This window comes from Pristiophorus japonicus, chromosome 9, assembly GCF_044704955.1.
Source record: "Pristiophorus japonicus isolate sPriJap1 chromosome 9, sPriJap1.hap1, whole genome shotgun sequence".
Lineage (NCBI taxonomy): Eukaryota > Metazoa > Chordata > Chondrichthyes > Pristiophoridae > Pristiophorus > Pristiophorus japonicus.
The window spans coordinates 183,137,870-183,146,401 of NC_091985.1; the positions used below are offsets into that span (position 1 = coordinate 183,137,870).

General features: G+C 58.9%; 1 protein-coding gene across 1 annotated transcript in view; it reads right to left on the reverse strand.

Annotated features, from left to right (window-relative positions):
* Positions 1–8,441, reverse strand: part of LOC139273368 (zinc finger protein 229-like) — a 154,466-nt gene extending 146,025 nt beyond the window's left edge. Inside the window, exon 1 of the mRNA XM_070890192.1 lies at positions 8,415–8,441. The gene's annotated coding sequence lies outside the window, so the exon portion shown is untranslated. The remainder of the gene's footprint in view (positions 1–8,414) is intronic.
* Positions 8,442–8,532: the final 91 nt, after the last annotated feature.

The following is an 8,532-nucleotide window of genomic DNA, read 5'->3' on the forward strand; positions in this document are numbered from 1 at the left end:
CTCACTGGGCCCCTGGGTTACACACTGTCTGATCTCACTGGGCCCACCCCCGGGTTACACACTGTCTGATCTCACTGGGCCCACCCCCGGGTTACACACTGTCTGATGTCACTGGGCCCCTGGGTTACACACTGTCTGATCTCACTGGGCCCACCCCGGGTTATACACTGTCTGATCTCACTGGGCTCACCACCGGGTTACACACTGTCTGATCTCATTGGACCAACCCCCGGGTTACACATTGTCTGATCTCAATGGGCCCACCCCCCCAGGTTACACACTATCTGATCTCACTGGGCCCACCCCCTGGTTACGCACTGTCAGATCTCACTGGGCCCACCCCCGGATTACACACTGTCTGATCTCACTGGGCCCACCGCCGGGTTACACACTGTCTGATCTCACAGGGCCCCCGGGTTACACACTGTCTGATCTCACTGGGCCCCCGGGTGACACACTGTCTGATCTCACTGGGCCCCTGGGTGACACACTGTCTGATCTCACTGGACCCACCCCCGGGCTACACACTGTCTGATGTCACTGGGCCCACCCCCGGTTTACACACTGTCTGATCTCAGTGGGTCCCGCAGTTACACACAGTCTGATCTCACTGGACCCCCGGGTTACACACTGTCTGATCTCACTGGGCCCACCCCCGGTTTATACACTGTCTGATCTCACTGGGCCCACCCCCGGGTTACACACTGTCTGATTTCACTGGACCCACCCCCGGGTTACACACTGTCTGATCTCACTGGACCCACCCCCGGGTTACACACAGTCTGATCTCACTGGGCCCACCCCCGGGTAACACACTGTCTGATCTAACTGGGCCCCCGGGTTACACACTGTCTGATCTCACTGGACCCACCCCCGGGTTACACACTGTCTGATCTCACTACGCCCACCCCCGGGTTACACACTATCTGATCTCACTGAGCCCACCCTGGGTTTCACACTAACTGATCTCACTGGGCCCCCGGGTTACACACTATCTGATCTCACTGGGCCCCCGGGTTACACAGTGTCTGGTCCCACTGGGCCCCCCCCCGGGTTACACACTGTCTGATCTCACTGGGCCCCCGGGTGACACACTGTCTGATCTCACTGGTCCCAGCCCACGGGTTACACACTGTCTGATCTCACTGGGCCCACCCCCGGGTTACACACTGTCTGATCTCACTGGGTCCACCCCCGGGTTACACACTGTCTGATCTCACTGGGTCCACCCCCGGGTGACATACTGTCTGATCTCACTGGACCCCTGGGTGACACACTGTCTGATCTCACTGGGCCCACCCTGGGTTACACACTGTCTGATCTCACTGGGCCCACCCCTGGGTTATACACTGTCTGATCTCACTGGGCCCCCGGGTTACACACTGTCTGATCTCACTGGTCCCCCGGGTTACACACTGTCTGATCTCACTGGGCCCAACCCCGGGTTACACACTGTCTGATCTCACTGGGCCCAACACCGGGTTACACACTGTCTGATCTCATTGGGCCCAACCCAGGGTTACACACTGTCTGATCTCACTGGGCCCACCCCCGCGTAACACACTGTCTGATCTTACTGGGCCCACACCCGGGTTATACACCGTCTGAACTCACTGGACCCCCGGGTTACACACTGTCTGATCTCACTGGGCCCACCCCCGGATTACACACTGTCTGATCTCACTGTACCAACCCCGGGTTACACACTGTCTGATCTCACTGGGCCCCTGGGTTACACACTGTCTGATCTCACTGGGCCCCTGGGTTACACACTGTCTGATATCACTGGGCCCCCGGGTTACACACTGTCTGATCTCACTGAGCCCACCCCCGGGTGACACATTGTTGATCTCACTGGGCCCACCACCGGGTTACACACTGTCTGATCTCATTGGGCCCACCCCCGGGTTACACACTGTCTGATCTCAATGGGCCCACCCCCCCCGGGTTACACACTGTCTGATCTCACTGGGCCCACCCCCAGGTTACACACTGTCTGATCTCACTGGACCCCCGGGATACACACTGTCTGATCTCACTGGACCCTCGGGTTACAGACTGTCTGATCTCACTGGGCCCACCCCCGGGTTACACACTGTCTGATCTCACTGGGCCCACCCCCGGGTTATACAATGTCTGATCTCAGTGGGCCGCTGGGTTACACACTGTCTGATCTCACTGGGCGAGCCCCCGGGTTACACACTGTCTGATCATCACTGGGCCCAACGCCGTGTTACACACTGTCTAATCTCACTGGGCCCAACCCCGGGTTACACAATGCCTGAACTCACTGGGCCCACCCCCGGGTTACACACTGTCTGATCTCACTGGACCCACCCCCGGGTTACACAATGTCTGATCTCACTGGGCCCACCCCCGGGTTACACACTGTCTGATCCCACTGGGCCCCAAGGTTACACACTGTCTGATCTCAATGGGCCCACCCCCAGATTACATACTGTCTGATCTCACTGGGCCCACCCCCGGGTTACACACTGTCTGATCTTACTGGGCCCCCGGGTTACACACTGTCTGATCTCACTGGGCCCCCGGGTTACACACTGTCTGATCTCACTGGGCCCCCGGGTGACACACTGTCTGATCTCACTAGGCCCACCCCCAGGCTACACATTGTCTGATCTCACTGGGCCCACCCCCGGGCTACACACTGTCTGATCTCACTGGGCCCAACCCCGGTTTACACACAGTCTGACCTCACTGGGCCCCCGAGTTACACACTGTCCGATCTCACTGGGCCCACCCCCGGGTTACACACTGTCTGATGTCACTGGGCCCCCCAGTTACACACTGTCCGATCTCACTGGGCCCACCCTCGGGTTACACACTGTCTGATCTCACTGGGCCCCCCAGTTACACACTGTCTGATCTCACTGGGCCCCCGGGTTACACACTGTCTGATCTCACTGGGCCCCCGGGTTACACACAGTCTGATCTCACTGGGCCTCCGGGTTACACACAGTGTGATCTCACTGGACCCCCGGGTTACACACTGTATGATCTCATTGGACCCCGGGATACACACTGTCTGATCTCACTGGACCCCCGGGTTACACACTGTCTGATCTCACTGGGCCCACCCCCGGGTTACACACTCTCTGATCTCACTGGGCCCACCCCCGGGTTATACTCCTTCTGATCTCACTGGGCCCCCGGGTTACACACTGTCTGATCTCACTGGGCGAGCCCCCGGGTTACACACTGTCTGATCTCACTGGACCTCCGGGTTACACACTGTCTGATCTCACTGGAACCCCGGGATACACACTGTCTGATCTCACTGGACCCCCGGGTTACACACTGTCTGATCTCACTGGACCCCCGGGTTACACAACGTCTGATCTCACTGGGCCCACCGCTGGATTACACACTGTCTGATCTCACTGGGCCCACACCCGGGTTATACACCGTCTGATCTCACTGGGCCCCCGGGTTACACACTGTCTGATCTCCCTGGGCCCACACCCGGGTTACACACTGTCTGATCTCACTGGGCCCCTGGGTTACACACTGTCTGATGTCAATGGGCCCCCGGATACACACTGTCTGATCTCACTGGGCCCACCCCCGGGTTACAAACTGTCTGATCTCACTGGGCCCAACCTGGGTTACCCACTGTCTGATCTCACTGGGCCCCTGGGTTACACACTGTCTGATCTCACTGGGCCCACACCCGGGTTACACACTGTCTGATCTCACTGGGCCCACCCCCGGGTTACACACTGTCTGATCTCACTGGGCCCCTGGGTTACACACTGTCTGATCTCACTGGGCCGACCCCCGGGTTACACACTGTCTGATCTCACTGGGCTCACCACCGGGTTACACACTGTCTGATCTCATTGGACCAACCCCCGGGTTACACACTGTCTGATCTCAATGGGCCCACCCCCCCAGGTTACATACTGTCTGATCTCACTGGGCCCACCGCCTGGTTACGCACTGTCAGATCTCACTGGGCCCACCCCCGGATTACACACTGTCTGATCTCACTGGGCCCACCCCTGGGTTACACACTGTCTGATCTCACAGGGCCCCCGGGTTACACACTGTCTGATCTCACTGGGCCCACCCCCAGGTTACACACTGTCTGATCTCACTGGACCCCCGGGATACACACTGTCTGATCTCACTGGACCCTCGGGTTACACACTGTCTGATCTCACTGGGCCCACCCCCGGGTTACACACTGTCTGATCTCACTGGGCCCACCCCCGGGTTATACAATGTCTGATCTCAGTGGGCCGCTGGGTTACACACTGTCTGATCTCACTGGGCGAGCCCCCGGGTTACACACTGTCTGATCATCACTGGGCCCAACGCCGTGTTACACACTGTCTAATCTCACTGGGCCCAACCCCGGGTTACACAATGCCTGAACTCACTGGGCCCACCCCCGGGTTACACACTGTCTGATCTCACTGGACCCACCCCCGGGTTACACAATGTCTGATCTCACTGGGCCCACCCCCGGGTTACACACTGTCTGATCCCACTGGGCCCCAAGGTTACACACTGTCTGATCTCAATGGGCCCACCCCCAGATTACATACTGTCTGATCTCACTGGGCCCACCCCCGGGTTACACACTGTCTGATCTTACTGGGCCCCCGGGTTACACACTGTCTGGTCTCACTGGGCCCCCGGGTTACACACTGTCTGATCTCACTGGGCCCCCGAGTTACACACTGTCCGATCTCACTGGGCCCACCCCCGGGTTACACACTGTCTGATGTCACTGGGCCCCCCAGTTACACACTGTCCGATCTCACTGGGCCCACCCTCGGGTTACACACTGTCTGATCTCACTGGGCCCCCCAGTTACACACTGTCTGATCTCACTGGGCCCCCGGGTTACACACTGTCTGATCTCACTGGGCCCCCGGGTTACACACAGTCTGATCTCACTGGGCCTCCGGGTTACACACAGTGTGATCTCACTGGACCCCCGGGTTACACACTGTATGATCTCATTGGACCCCGGGATACACACTGTCTGATCTCACTGGACCCCCGGGTTACACACTGTCTGATCTCACTGGGCCCACCCCCGGGTTACACACTCTCTGATCTCACTGGGCCCACCCCCGGGTTATACTCCTTCTGATCTCACTGGGCCCCCGGGTTACACACTGTCTGATCTCACTGGGCGAGCCCCCGGGTTACACACTGTCTGATCTCACTGGACCTCCGGGTTACACACTGTCTGATCTCACTGGAACCCCGGGATACACACTGTCTGATCTCACTGGACCCCCGGGTTACACACTGTCTGATCTCACTGGACCCCCGGGTTACACAACGTCTGATCTCACTGGGCCCACCGCTGGATTACACACTGTCTGATCTCACTGGGCCCACACCCGGGTTATACACCGTCTGATCTCACTGGGCCCCCGGGTTACACACTGTCTGATCTCACTGGACCCACCCCCGGTTTACACACTGTCTGATCTCACTGGACCATCCCCGGGTACACACTGTCTGATCTCCCTGGGCCCACACCCGGGTTACACACTGTCTGATCTCACTGGGCCCCTGGGTTACACACTGTCTGATGTCAATGGGCCCCCGGATACACACTGTCTGATCTCACTGGGCCCACCCCCGGGTTACAAACTGTCTGATCTCACTGGGCCCAACCTGGGTTACCCACTGTCTGATCTCACTGGGCCCCTGGGTTACACACTGTCTGATCTCACTGGGCCCACACCCGGGTTACACACTGTCTGATCTCACTGGGCCCACCCCCGGGTTACACACTGTCTGATCTCACTGGGCCCCTGGGTTACACACTGTCTGATCTCACTGGGCCGACCCCCGGGTTACACACTGTCTGATCTCACTGGGCTCACCACCGGGTTACACACTGTCTGATCTCATTGGACCAACCCCCGGGTTACACACTGTCTGATCTCAATGGGCCCACCCCCCCAGGTTACATACTGTCTGATCTCACTGGGCCCACCGCCTGGTTACGCACTGTCAGATCTCACTGGGCCCACCCCCGGATTACACACTGTCTGATCTCACTGGGCCCACCCCTGGGTTACACACTGTCTGATCTCACAGGGCCCCCGGGTTACACACTGTCTGATCTCACTGGGCCCACCCCCAGGTTACACACTGTCTGATCTCACTGGACCCCCGGGATACACACTGTCTGATCTCACTGGACCCTCGGGTTACACACTGTCTGATCTCACTGGGCCCACCCCCGGGTTACACACTGTCTGATCTCACTGGGCCCACCCCCGGGTTATACAATGTCTGATCTCAGTGGGCCGCTGGGTTACACACTGTCTGATCTCACTGGGCGAGCCCCCGGGTTACACACTGTCTGATCATCACTGGGCCCAACGCCGTGTTACACACTGTCTAATCTCACTGGGCCCAACCCCGGGTTACACAATGCCTGAACTCACTGGGCCCACCCCCGGGTTACACACTGTCTGATCTCACTGGACCCACCCCCGGGTTACACAATGTCTGATCTCACTGGGCCCACCCCCGGGTTACACACTGTCTGATCCCACTGGGCCCCAAGGTTACACACTGTCTGATCTCAATGGGCCCACCCCCAGATTACATACTGTCTGATCTCACTGGGCCCACCCCCGGGTTACACACTGTCTGATCTTACTGGGCCCCCGGGTTACACACTGTCTGGTCTCACTGGGCCCCCGGGTTACACACTGTCTGATCTCACTGGGCCCCCGGGTGACACACTGTCTGATCTCACTAGGCCCACCCCCAGGCTACACATTGTCTGATCTCACTGGGCCCACCCCCGGGCTACACACTGTCTGATCTCACTGGGCCCAACCCCGGTTTACACACAGTCTGACCTCACTGGGCCCCCGAGTTACACACTGTCCGATCTCACTGGGCCCACCCCCGGGTTACACACTGTCTGATGTCACTGGGCCCCCCAGTTACACACTGTCCGATCTCACTGGGCCCACCCTCGGGTTACACACTGTCTGATCTCACTGGGCCCCCCAGTTACACACTGTCTGATCTCACTGGGCCCCCGGGTTACACACTGTCTGATCTCACTGGGCCCCCGGGTTACACACAGTCTGATCTCACTGGGCCTCCGGGTTACACACAGTGTGATCTCACTGGACCCCCGGGTTACACACTGTATGATCTCATTGGACCCCGGGATACACACTGTCTGATCTCACTGGACCCCCGGGTTACACACTGTCTGATCTCACTGGGCCCACCCCCGGGTTACACACTCTCTGATCTCACTGGGCCCACCCCCGGGTTATACTCCTTCTGATCTCACTGGGCCCCCGGGTTACACACTGTCTGATCTCACTGGGCGAGCCCCCGGGTTACACACTGTCTGATCTCACTGGACCTCCGGGTTACACACTGTCTGATCTCACTGGAACCCCGGGATACACACTGTCTGATCTCACTGGACCCCCGGGTTACACACTGTCTGATCTCACTGGACCCCCGGGTTACACAACGTCTGATCTCACTGGGCCCACCGCTGGATTACACACTGTCTGATCTCACTGGGCCCACACCCGGGTTATACACCGTCTGATCTCACTGGGCCCCCGGGTTACACACTGTCTGATCTCACTGGACCCACCCCCGGTTTACACACTGTCTGATCTCACTGGACCATCCCCGGGTACACACTGTCTGATCTCCCTGGGCCCACACCCGGGTTACACACTGTCTGATCTCACTGGGCCCCTGGGTTACACACTGTCTGATGTCAATGGGCCCCCGGATACACACTGTCTGATCTCACTGGGCCCACCCCCGGGTTACAAACTGTCTGATCTCACTGGGCCCAACCTGGGTTACACACTGTCTGATCTCACTGGGCCCCTGGGTTACACACTGTCTGATCTCACTGGGCCCACACCCGGGTTACACACTGTCTGATCTCACTGGGCCCACCCCCGGGTTACACACTGTCTGATCTCACTGGGCCCCTGGGTTTCACACTGTCTGATCTCACTGGGCCGACCCCCGGGTTACACACTGTCTGATCTCAATGGGCCCACCCCCCCAGGTTACACACTGTCTGATCTCACTGGACCCACCGCCTGGTTACACACTGTCTGATCTCACTGGGCCCACCCCCGGGCTACACAGTGTCTGATCTCACTGCGCCCACCCCCGGGTTACACACTGTCTGAACTCACTGGTCCCCCGTGTTACACACTGTCTGATCTCACTGTACTCCCGGGTTAAACACTGTCTGATCTCACTGGGCCCATCCCCGTGTTACACACTGTCTGATCTCACTGGGCCCAACCCCGGGTTACACACTGTCTGAGAGGGAGGGGGATAGGGGGTGAGGAGGGTACACATATCATCTCGCCCCTCAGACCCCTCTCCCCCACCCCCCGGTCACTTGCCACCATTTTGCAGTTCCTTCACCAACCGTCAACATCCGGGGATCCGAGACATGCGCAGAGCGCGCTCTGCGTGTCGACGTGTTCCGCCGCTGCCATTGGGTGAAAGCAGCTGATTGAC